The sequence below is a fragment of the Emydura macquarii genome, unplaced genomic scaffold, assembly GCF_026122565.2.
Source record: "Emydura macquarii macquarii isolate MOO-44397 ecotype Brisbane River unplaced genomic scaffold, CSIRO-AGI_Emac_v2 contig_3140, whole genome shotgun sequence".
Taxonomy (NCBI): domain Eukaryota; kingdom Metazoa; phylum Chordata; order Testudines; family Chelidae; genus Emydura; species Emydura macquarii.
In genome coordinates this window covers 22,483-35,802 of record NW_027133277.1, presented here as the reverse complement: position 1 = coordinate 35,802, position 13,320 = coordinate 22,483, and the positions used below count along the sequence as shown (strand labels likewise).

The window sequence follows — 13,320 nt, the reverse complement described above, 5'->3', positions numbered from 1 at the left end:
CTTCCTACCTTCAAACATTCAGCAAAGAAACTTGAAATAGTTCTTCTTTGGGTTGATCTTTAGGGTTATTATTTAGGAATGGAAGGTAATTTGCCAGTCAAATATATTTTATCTGGACCATTTTGTTCCATGCTGCATGTTAAAAAACAGAGGAAATTAATTACAGCAAAGTACATTAAAATAATATCAATGGTTAACAAAAAATTCCCAAATACCCAAACAAATCCTAAGGGAATTCAGACTTAAGCAACAACTCCATCCTTAGCTTACTCTACTCAGCCTCTGTATGGCAGATTTTAACAGATAGCCTTCTTTCGGGGCTCTTAAAAATAAAAGGATAACTTTACAAACCATCTTAGTTGAAATTCCTAAGCACAACAAGGTTGGATTTAACTCTGAATTTTCCTTGCTTTTGTGGGTTCAAAGCACGCTGGAGTCATTTCTGTAAAATACATACTATAACTCCATGTACCAAATGTTTAACAATGAATGTTTCCCACATTTGTGGAAATATTAAGTTTTAGTATATTATGAGATTTCAAGTAAAGAGTAAGCTAAAAAACTTTTGTAGAGGTAAAAGACCATATAGTTCAGTGGGTCAGATGGCTGTATGTTTTCTCTCACTGCTTATGATTGAAGCATAAGCCCCCCGACCTCCCCCCCCCCCCCCCCGAAAAAAAAAAAAAAATCATTGACCTGATAGATGGCTCATATTTACCTAGCAGTGCAGGGTAGCTAGGATTGTATTTGAATTGCCAAATTATTTCTTTTTTGCTGACCTTTTGAAAAGGGTGTTTAAATAAACCTATCAACACCTACAGAAACAAGGATCCAGTAATAATACTTATGTATATAAGTGTTATTAGGAAACTGGGCAGAATATATGGGAACACATTTTAAAAGTGGAAAAGGACGGAACTGTAACTTCTTGTTCTTTCATTCAGGTTACACAGTTGGAGTACAATTAAATAACCACCTCCCTGTGGTTAACAAAACCCATAACGTGGACAAAAATCCCCAATGAAAGCCATTTACTACCCATTGTTCATCCTCACACCCACTGCCTCCCTGTAGTCATGTGAGAGCATTGAGTACAGCAGTAGCCTGGCAATGAATTTGATAGACTGACAAAATATAGCAATTTGGAGATGGCGCTGGTCAGGAGTATTTTTCCTCCAAGCCTGCCTCCCCCCACAGACTTGATGGTTTGAATGAAACTGATCCTGAAACAAAGCCATCCCTGAGCCTCCATCTTTAATACTTTGTCGCTGCTAACCACTGCTACACAGCAGTAGTGGAGATTCTAATAATTCTATGTAAGGGAAATACCTATGCCTCAACGATCACAGTGTTGTAACAGGATACATGCTGCCCTTTTAATGGAAAATGCTGTACATAAGTACTCACAGAAATGTCCTAACAGAGTATACTCCCATGGAACTGACCTCTATAGAGTCCCTCTCTGTCTTATCATAGGAGGCAATAGTGAAGCAATTTAAGCTTGAACGGGCACTGGGCAAAACTGGGACCATGCGTTTGTGCTTCATATTTTGCCCCATAAACAACCACCTAGCGCTTGTTATCAGTTTAAATAAGGTTAATCAAATCCATTGGTGGTAACTGACCCTTTTACACCAGTCCTTAGTGTTGCCTATTGCATGGGCAATGATGGGCCCACTAACGTTTCAGTAGTCTATGGTACAGTATATGTCCACAGAGACTGTCAACAGTTTTGTTTGTATCTGAAATCCAGGAGCTGAGGAAATATTCCTCCTTGAAAGCGTATGGCAATAAATAGGAATTATATGGCAAAATAAACTCACCAAGTTGCTGTTCAAGCCTGATTATCATAGTAAAGAGAAACTTCTCTACAATCTCCATCAAGAGGCCTCAGCTGGCAATGATTTCCCAAGAAATGTCTTGTGCTGCGGTGGTTATTGATGTTCTAAGCTGAAAATTAAGATGAAATAGGTGTATAGATTTTCAATTGGTACAGGGAATTTCTAGAGAATTAATATTGCATGCTGCACACGAGAGCTCATTGGGCTGTTTTAGCAGTTAATGTATGCTGATTCTGTGGCAGTGCCTACGTACTGTCAGTGTATGGATTCTGACCCGTGTACAAATGAAAGCCTTCTATCTGTGCTTTATTTGATGCTGACACACTTTGCCATTAAAACTCATGTTGGCCGGAGCGGCTAGTCAAAAAATCAGGGTCTTGCAGGCTGTTTCAGTTACTAGGTGAAATTGATCATGGCGTCTGGCATCTTTGATATGATCTTGTTTACTTAGGAAGAACATGGAAATCCTCGTTTCCCTGAACACAGGAGCAGGGCCATCCCTAGGAGGGTGTGGGGCTCCGGGCTAATCGTCCTGGTGCACAGCTGGGAGGTGGGCTGCAGCCATCCACCTTCCGGCCAGTCCTGGCGCCAAGCCCGGGGCCCAGGGCAGTCACTCCAATTTGCCGTACCCTAGGGACGGCTCTGCACAGGGGGGAACCAGACAGGACAGTTTCCTGGCTCACAACCCCAGACCCAACAGCTCTTCCTCTAGGTTTCTGCAGGACTGCACACTAAGTGGTTGGTAGGCTGTGTATGGCTTTCTACTCCTTCTGTGCCTGTGTCTGTTTCTGTGCTGTCTTGCTCTCCCTGTCCTGCCCTTTACCCACAGACAATAACTAGCAAAGTCCTCGGCCCACACAGTTCTATTTTCTTGGCAGACTTCCATATGCCTTAGTTTGGGGCTGTGACATGCACCTATGTTTGGTTAACCCAAGCTATCACATTATTCTCTATCGAAGATACAACTCCAGATGCACTGTGATTTAAACTGTAAGTACAGACATTGACCCAGTTCCTGGAGTGCAGTGTGGCCCCTGCACACTGCTTGATTCTAGCCCTAATGCTGACCTAGCCAGCTATGGAAAGATGACCCTACTGTAGGGGTGTAACAGGCTATCTGTCGTAGAGCACCCCCTCAGAGCAAGACCTGGCATTGTATCCCTTATGCCTCAGTTTCCCCACAATTATCTTCAGCCAGGTGCAGCCATAGAGGTGACTTTACCCTCTGGCAGAGCCACTTTGAAGCATTCAACTTCTTTTGAGATGACAGAGCCCTTTAGTCCAACAACCATATCAAAACAAGAGAGTTTTCAGCCCCACTGAGCTCGACCATCAGCTCCCCCTCCTTATAGGAAGGCTTCCAGGGGCAACAGCCTGTGTTCTGGTGTATTCTCCAATCAACCCAACCATCCAGGCAGATCTACCATCCTACCAAGGGCCTCTGGCAGGCCATAGCCCTCAGCCAGTTTCCTAGCTTGAGGCCAACCTCTTGCCTCACATTGGAGCAGCTTGTCTGCTCTCCCCACAACCAACCATAACTGCTGGGCTTTCCTCCTCAGTCCCTTATTCTAGTCCAGCCCATAAGCCTCTGGTTCCTCTTGGCATCAAGTCTTTACACATCTCCCCACACCGGTCTTCACCAACTTCCTCCTGGCTAGGCACCCCAGCTTCAGGCTTTGCCTCACTGGTGTGTCTACACTGCATACTAAAACCAGGTCTGTGGGACCCACGCTTGTGGACTCGATATTTCCAAGCCCATGCTTGAGAGTCCACACTGCATTGTAAACCTGGGTGTACAATTGCTGGACCTGGATCTAACAGCTGTGCTAACATGTCCATACTGTACTATGCAGGCCTTTCGACTCAGGCCTGTGGCTTGAGCTGTGTCCACACTGCAAAATGACAGGGCTTGGACCTGAGTCACAGCAGGATTCAGGTTCTGACCACACTGATTCTAGCAGAATCCTAGGACCCAGGTCCTGACCACTCTGATTCTAGCAGAATCCTAGGACCCAGGTCCCGACCACTCTGATTCTAGCAGAATCCTAGGACCCAGGTCCCAAGTACCAAAGGACCCAAATCAGACTGATGTATGTATGAACAGAAGGGGGGCTTTGGGCTTACACCTGAGTCAAATCCTGGACGTAGTGTGGTGTGTTCTCATACCTGCAGATTTCCCTGTTCCTCAGACTAGCACACCTCCCACACTGGAGCAGCCTGTCCACTCTTCTCCTCAGTCTGCACTCAACTTCTTTTTTAAGTCTCACACCCTGCACCCATGTAGCTACATGAACAGGGGCTGACTGGTCCAAGGTCTCTGACTCTTAAAGTGGCAGGCCAGTGTGTTACAAGAACAATGACATAGAGCTGGCATAGTGACTTCTAACCCAGCCCTTTCTTTGAGGCTGGCATAGTGGCTGTAGCCAGGGTTTCTCCCGCTTACTGATCCCCAGCTGCCGTATTGGCCCTTGGGGGCTATGGGCAGCTGGAGTAACTTACAAGATTCCTCTAAGTTGTTACTTAGGAATGACCTGTCATACAGCTAGCCCAGGGGATTGGGGGAGTACAAAAGGCAGCATATTTTATACATGCACACACATCCTTCGCATGAGTTTCACTGAGCGCTCGCTGGCCACAGCTGAGAATCCCGGCCACACACAAACAAGTGCAGCATATAAATGGTGCCAAAGTAAATGATTTTCTAGCTTTTACATAGTCAGCCAATTGTGAAACACTTGAAAAAATGGGCCATATCATTTTGTGAAACGCAATTTTCAGCCTTCGTAGTTTCATCACTTAATTACCATGCCTCTGGCTGCTCCCCATGTCATACCTTTTACCATGCAGAGGTTTGCAGGCAAATACCCACCAGATGCAAAACTACTCGTAGTTCCATTTATGGGGTTCAGTGTTTTAGTATAAGGCTATGTCTACAGTACCACTTATGTCACTCAGAGATGTGAATATTCCACCTTCTGCTAGTGTGCACAACATTATGTCTGCAGGAGAGCTTCTCCCGCCAGTGTGGCTACTGCCACTCTTTGGGGGTGGCTTAATTATGGCAATGTGAGAGCTCTCTCCTGTCGGCACAGAGTGGCTACACGAGAGATCTTAGAGAGAGGCGCAGCTGCATCAGTTCAGCTGTGCCACTGTAAGCTCTCTAGTCTAGCCATAGCCCTAGCTAGTGTTCTGTTAACTGAGAGAATATCCAGGGGACAGTTAAAACAAAAATAAAGCTAGTTTCATTTCATAGTGAAATGAGGTATATTAAGAGATGAAAAATAATTAAGGGAATCTTCTCAAAAGAAATAGGGCCCATCTTAAATGGAAATGGATTTATTTGTAATGCTTATTGTACCAGATCTCCTTAGCCCCTTACCAAACGTTACTTCATCATTTTGTTCATTGTTATTCCAAGGTCTTCCATCCAGATAATAAACTGTGCTAATTGAGAATCAGAATCCAAGAGTTGGGAAAATTAGTGCTAAGTAGCCATATATTTAGGCTCATTACTTGGAGCTACATTTTTTGCCACTACATAGTTGAGGCGTTTCCTTTCATGCCTCTCAAACCACTGAATAACATTTTTTTCCCCCATCCATTTTCTTCCCCCCCGCTCCCAGAAAAAAATATCTACAGAAACTACAGAGAACAAAGTCCTGGCTTATTCTCTGAGACATGCCCTTTTTTTGATAGAAAGTTGTTGTGCTGAATACAAAATGATACAGGAAATAAAATGCCAGTATGCTAGGCAAGTGTAAATAACATTTCATCTGGATTTGTAAGCAATCCTAATATTACTTCAGGGTCACATTCATCTTTTTACCAATCAGAAAAGTTTGATGGGAGAAGAAGAAAGTACATAATGTAGGTAATCACAGCAAATTTGTCATCAAATCATGATATACTCTTCAAATAGTAAGTAGTGTTTAAATTCTCATCTGTGAATCTGGACAGTAGAAAAGGATCAAGAGTAAGATTTTCAAAGTCACAAGGAACAAACAGGAGTTCGGTTCCAAAGTTTCAGTGGGAGCCGGGCATCTAATCTGCCCTTTGTGCCTTTGAAAATCTTTCCTTGTATCCATGTGGAGGAAGGTGAAAAACAAATGGAGGGGTATCTGAAAAGAGGAAGACATGAGACATAGGAACAGGGAGAGGATTTTTAAAAACAATCATATATTTAGATGAGGGAAGAAAAAAAAAACCAAAAAAACAGAAGCATCCTTAAAGTAAGGGTCCATTCTTATTGTCCTTTAAAGTCAATAGTAACCTCCTGGACATTATCCTGGTCCCACTGAAGTCAATGGAAATTTTGTCATTGACTACAGTGGGGCCAATATTTTGCCTAAAATTGGCACCATCTGGAGCAGAAGGCGGCCCAATGATTAAAAATTGCTCCTAGGGTTTATGGTGCCACAAGGATCTCTTAATAGAGTGACAGATGTTGTGTAGCTGTTGAGTACCTTTTTCCTTATATTGCTGCACTGGGGATGCTATAGCGAAGACTGTGTCAGCTACAGCTGTAAAAATTAGCTTCAGGCTATTTTCTTTTAACTCTGCAGAATATTTTCTTTTTTAAGTTATCTGATTAAAATGCTCCCGAGCTCATCTGCCAGATAAAGACAAGATATAGATGAAGACCCAGAGAAACAGAAAGAAAACAAAAGGGAATGGATAGAGCCATAGAACCTCACCAATCTCCCCAGAGAGAATTAGGGTATCCTGGTTATTGCATGAGGCCAGCACAATTCAAAAAGTAACTTTGAGATCACTTGCTAAAACACACTAGATTTCTTGGTTTGCATAGCATATCAGAGAGTATTCAATAACCCTGAGAAATCTAATAACCACACACAGCAATTCATTAGCTAATATAATAAATTTCATTATTCCAGGCGATCAGTTTCCTGCATCATTTATACTCATTTTATTTGTAGTTTTGAAGCTTATGAAGGTTTCATAATCAGGAAAGAGAAACTCTAAAAGATGACTAATGATATTAGCTGCCAATAGGATATGATCCCTTGTATTTCAATTCACTGCTTAATATTCAATACACTAATTTGCAGACACATTTACTGAGCATGCATACATCAATCAACCATGTGTATGTGCAAATAGCCAATTATGGGTCTAACTGGCCACTGTTAAAGTGTTATTGTTGAGTACCTGGATTGCAGTAGCATCTATTGTACTATTTATTTACTATTATTGTACTATTCACCCTGCTTTGCAAAAACAATGATAGCTGTCAAGGGTGCAGCAGCATGTGTAAGTCTGAGTCTCTGTCTTATTTCTACTGTAAAAACTGTAAGACCAGCTTTCTGTTTAAAGCCTGACTCTTCTAAGTGCTCTGAAATCTATGCAGGTACTTGGATTGCCTTGAAATTTAGTGAGCCTTATGAGGGCATGAGATATAGCCAGTGAGCTAAATTTGGGGGCATTTGTCCAGGGGTTCCCAAGATACAGCCATCAGGGGGAAAAAAGAAGCTTTTGTCAAAACGGCCACATTTTGGCAATGCTTCTTTGCTCCCAGATAGAGATCAAACCATGGCTCAGATCCTCACACCAGTGTCTCAAACCTTCGATTGTTACCCCATCACAGTGCATGGCACCCAATAGCCCCTTAGAGGAAATCAAATTAAAATGTTATTTTTAAAAGATTTTGCTTCTCCACTTAGGCACACTAAGACTCATAAGCCTATTCTAGTGCCTAATGGATTACAGTGAGCATGCATATACAGAGGAGTTAACAGGATTGTTAGCCTGCAAAGTTTCACACATGCTGGATATCTCAAGGGGATAAGCCATAGTCCTTTGAGCCTGACCTTCTCCAGGCTGTGAGGGCAACTCCCTCCTGGGGACCCTGGAGGAGGGGAGCAGGGATGGATGGGGGGAACAGAGGTAGGGTGAATGACTCTTTTCTGGTCCAAACCTTCAAGAACATTGCACCCAAACATTCCCTCTTATTAACTGTGAGAAACCAACTTTGCCAACATTATCATTATAAGGAGGACTGAAGGGAGACACGGCTGCCTAATAGCTAGTGCTACAGTATGTCCGCTTTCAAATGGCTATCTGGACCTCTTTGTACTAGCATAGTGACCAGGCCCATTAAAAGCAAGATAAATGGGACTTCAAAATTCCTTACAACATAAGAATCAAAGCTATTCTGCAGCAGTATATGTTGTTAATTATAATCACACAGGTTTTTCTTTCTGTTTACTAGAGGCGGGAAAGAATAAACCCTCCCAGAGAAACACAGGACACTAGCATTTGGTGGCATGAATAAAATACTTACTACATACCCATTTTCATATTATATACAACTCCATGTCACTCTGTACTGTAATGTTAAATAGCAATGCAGTGGGACATGGAGGAACAAATTAACATTGGCTAGTGAACTTAAAGGAATGCCATACTATGCCAGTATAGGTCTGTTCAAAAACAAAGTTAGACAAGCACTTAGCTGTAAAGAACACCACTACACAGATTATCAGCTGTACAGCTGTCATCCTCATTAAGTAGCTGTGAACCCAAGGGGCCCTCCAGCCCTCATGCTGACCTATGACATTACTGTTTCTGTTTGCTAAGCATGTATCAAATATCAGCCCATATCAAAGCTCTTTATTTTAGTAATTTTTTTTCCACTGCAAATTTCCTGTCTTGCGATTAAGAAAGTTGACCATCCTGGTGACTCTTGCTGGGTTTATTTTTTGGTAGGTGACCTGTATTTGAGGCAGCTACAGTCTAGAACAAACATTTTATTAGTAGGTGAGTACATTTTCTGCATCACAGAGTCCTGCAGTGTTGCCATTCCTATATGAAATATCATTCTTTACCTAATATACAGGAGATTCAATCCCAGTATTAGCCACCAAGGTGGATTGAGCTTTAGGTTGTCAGTCTGCTTTAGAGAACATGAATTTCTTTGGGATCTTAGTATTGTATATCAGGCTTCTTGAATATTGTGCTATTTTTTGTAGCAAATTTGATAGGACTTATATGCTGTTTAATTGCATATGAAAAGCGAGTTCAAATCTTTTAGCTTTCCTTTAGACTAGTTTGATAAGGTGCATGTTGTGCCTTTGCTAGCTATTTTTAGTAATAGTTTCTCTCTGATATGTGGTAGTTTACAATTAACTTTTAACATCTGTCCCTATTTTTTAAAACATTCAATAAGTACAGCTAACTTGGCTCATTGTAATTCTGTTAAATTCTAAGGAACACATCTACTTTTCTACAAATAATGAATCACGTTTGTAGTGTGAGATCAGCATATCAGACCATCCTTTATTTCAACTGCACTTTGGGATCTTTAAATTATTTGATAACTGCAAAGGGTCATCTTGATTAAAAGTCACTTTTGAGACTGTAATTTGCTGTAAGTGTTTGTAAAAACATACAAAAAGAGATTAGCAAGAAGGTAAAAACTCTATTGACATTTACATCTGGGAGAATGTATACTGCTCCTTTTTGACTAACTGCTTTATTAAGCATGTTTTATTTGTACCAGTGCTACTTATTTTCTGTCATTATGTACACTATTTATGTCTTTTGAAAAAAGCTAAAATGCAGTTTGGCTGTAAAAAAATAAATAGCCTTGAAATTGCTCATGTCTGGTATTTATAGCTAGGAAAACACCCATGTAATGATGCTTTCTGGGCTCCTTACAGTTTTTTACTATGGAAGTAAATTAAACTGCTTAATTGTTCTGGGGCCCTAGGACTTCATAGAATCATAGAAGATTAGGGTTGGATGCAGGACATCTAGTCCAACCCCCTGCTCAAAGCAGGACCAACCCCAACTAAATCATCCCAGCCAGGGCTTTGTCAAGTTGCATCTTAGAAACCTCTAAGGATGGAGATTCCACCACCCCTCCACATCCTTGCAGTAATGGGGTGGCTCAAAACTGGACACAACAATCCATATGTGGCCTCACCAGTGCTGAATAGAGGGGAATAATCACTTACCTCGATTTGCTGGCAGTGCTCCTACTAATGTAACCCAATATACTATTGGCCTTCTTGGCAATAAGGATACACAGTTGACTCATATCCAGCTTCTTATCCACTGTAAACCCCAAATCCTTTTCTGCAGAACTGCTGCCTAGCCAGTCGGTCCAATGCATGGGATTCTTCTGTCCTAAGTGCAGGATTCTACACTTGTCCTTGTTGAATCTCATCCGATTTTTTTTGGTCCAATCCTCCAATTTGTGTAGGTCCCTCTGTATCCTATCCCTACTTTCCAGCATATCTACCACTGCCTCCAGCTTAGTGTCATCTGCAAACTTGCTTAAGGTACAATTCACCCCATCCTCCAGATCATTAAGGAAGATGTTTAACAAAACTGCCCCAGTACCGACCCCTGGGGCACTCTGCTGGTTACCAGCTGCCAATTAGACATCGAGACGTTGATGACCACCTGTTGAGCCCGATGATCTAGCCAACTTTCTATCCATCTTATAGTCCATACTACATAACTTGCTGATAGGAATATTGTGGGAGACCGTATCAAAAGCTTTGCTAAAGTCAAGGTATATCACGTCCACCGCTTTCCCCACATCCACAGAGCCATGTATACTTCAGTGTATATGTATCCATTAAGTTCACTATGCCACAATAAAGCAACTCGTTTCTTTTACAGCTCCTCCACTCCTGTCCTGATTTCTACAATTTTAAAGCAAATTTGTCTCAGTAATACAGTTCTACATTTGTATGTAAATTGGTCACAAGAAATTATACCTAAAAAATGCCCTCAAACCCTTCTCACATCAGTGTACACACTCCCAGCACTCAGATCGCCTGATATAGGATTTTACCATCCTGTTTCCTAAAAGGTGTTAATGAAGAATACATCTTTAATGAATATGATTTAAATACAGACACTATTATACAGAGAAGTTTAACACCTGAAGCTCACGTTGCATAATTATTTTTGGTGGAACATAAATGGAAAAACAGGTATGCGACTTTGACCATTTCCCATGTTGATACTATTTATTCTGAAGACAGCGCAAACTAAGGTGCCTGTTCAATAGGTGATTAGAACACTTCACTGTTATATGCTGTTGTAGACTGTTTCACGTATGATAACATTCTGAGCCTGAAATGGGGTGACGTACTGATCAGATGCTTGGCGGGTGTGATGTGGATAAATGTTCCACTCATTAAAATCTGAGGGAGCGGATCTACAGTAAAAACCTGACCCATCTTTGTGCTCCTCCACCACCGATAGCCACCAGGGATTATCCAGATCCATGGCAGCTACATTCAGTGTGCAAGTGGCAGCTGTACTGAATGGCTGAGGCAGGCAAATTGGCAGGTGTGTCTTTGTGAGCTGAGGAGGTGGAGATCTGTTTCAGGAGTGTCACAAAACGATTGTGATCCGGGTGGATCAGTGCTTGTGCCCCAGCCCCATGTGTGCAATTAAAGGAAAGGGGAGCATGTGTACCCGGAGGAGCAAGTCTGCATCATTTTATTTGCAAAATAGCATAGTCGTTGTGCTAGCAAGGCACTGTGGGGAGAGGGGGTTCTTGCAATTGTCAGTAGTGAGGTGGGTCAGCCTGTGGGTTTCCTGGTGGGTCAGGGAAAGTGTAGGTTTAGCAGTGCATGGACAAGGGTCCCCTGGCCCACTGCCGGTCCCTGCCAAGCTGGACAAGGAGAACAGCCTGGCTTGTCCCCACAGCCCTATCTAAATCCTAAACCCTTCCTGCTGGCTCCACTTCCTGTCAGTCCCTGGCAATGAGAGGAGCTGCTGTGGGCAGTGTCAATACGTGAAAACAGGCACAGATGTTCCTAAAAGAAATTCTGAATCAATCAGCCCTTCTAGCTGATAGTGTTAGTTCTCCAAAACCTGTGCTAGAGCAGTAGCCACCTATTAGCCTGTAACGTGATCAGGTACCTATTTCCCAGCTATTAATGTGCTCAACTGCTATGTCTTGTTTCCCTCTATCTGTCGTCTGCACGAGCCCTCAGAGGCTGTCCCCAGTTGCAGTCGACATGCCAGCCTCTCTCTCTCGGAGGATGATCCTCCATATTACACAAAGTACTCAAAGCTAAACGGATTGCAGCATTCCACACAGTAGGCTATAGTCTTGTGCTCCCTGTACTTGTTACCAGGAAAGGAACAGGAAAAAATAGACACGTCTTACCAGGGGGAAACTTGGGATGTGTCATTGTGAGATACTGTTACTGAGTGGTGTTTCTTGCAGGGGAGATTTACACTTATGACTAAAGCAGACTCACGACTGCTCTGCTTTACTTTAGCCACTCACACCAGCGTGATCCACACATCTAAATCAGAGACAACACCAGTGTAGATTTTTTGCTAACTCTGCCCTTTTAGAAGTTTGCACCTCCGTCTGCAAAGCCAGGCAATACAACTGTGCTGGGATGCATTTTGCACCAAGGGAGAAGCCCCTCAAAAGTGAGTGGGTGCAGTTTGGGAGTGTTAAGGTTGAACGGCCACTTTTCCTGGCTGCAACTACGTCCAGGCACCGCGGTTCAGCACGGAGCCTTGCCTGCTGAGCACATCAAAGGCCCCATTAAGCTGCTCTCTCTTTCGCAACGTGGCTGTGTTTGGCAATAGCCTAAAGATTAAGTGGATTATAAGTGTGAACTTTTTCATTCATTTGCAAAACCTTCAGAAGAAGATTGCACTTCTGAATGTTACATTGTTGGTGTCAGGGAGCAAATATTGTGTTGCTGGGTCACCTGTACTAAATGTTTTAATCCAGACTGCTCTAGTTCTCTCTCTTTTCCTGACGCATGCCTCTCATCCCCCCTCCAACTCTCTTCCTTTGGCTTTCATTTTCAGATGCATCCACACACAGAAAAAGGCCCGATTCTCTACTAGCATTCGCCTGATGTAGTCATTTACACCTCTGCCCAGTAAGAGTAAAATGCTACTGGGATAAGTGATTGGGGTAAATTATGTACAGATTACACCCCCACCCCTGTCTTTCCTGAACCTATGCATAATTGCTGAGGCAGAGGCCATAATCAGAACTTCTCCAGAGAGCATTTCACAAAGATAAACACCAAGGCTATTTTACCCAGCACCCTGAATACAGGTGTTAGTGACAGCTCCCAATCAGCTTTAAAGAAAGGGGACTACACAATTCTTCATAAGCACATCGATAATACACACACAAACATTTTACATAGTATTTGGAATATTTCTTAAATAGTTTTTGAAAGCTAAAACCTATTGGATAGTAAGTTTGCCAGTTTTTCTTTCTAGACAGAGTCCCACAACTCTGCTGTTCTTCCTGGTATTGCCAACCCCAGTGTTAAAAAATTGCAAGTCAGACCCCGCCATCCTCCAGATCATGTGACTGGTTTAGAAATCTGGAGGGAGATTTTTGAAAGAAATGCAATTGGGGTCTTTGTATTTAGGTTCTTGGTTTTGAGTCTTTTATTCTCCACAACCACAAAGGCTAGAAACTTACTTTTGTCTGAAATGAAAACTGAGA

General features: G+C 42.5%; 1 long non-coding RNA gene across 1 annotated transcript; it reads right to left on the bottom strand.

Annotated features, from left to right (window-relative positions):
• LOC137142097 (uncharacterized) lies at positions 1 to 9,931 on the bottom strand. Its single transcript, XR_010916849.1, has 3 exons — positions 9,818 to 9,931; positions 1,824 to 1,950; positions 1 to 132 (listed from the first exon to the last, which is right to left on the bottom strand). It is a non-coding gene; the product is annotated as an uncharacterized lncRNA (long non-coding RNA).
• Positions 9,932 to 13,320: the final 3,389 nt, after the last annotated feature.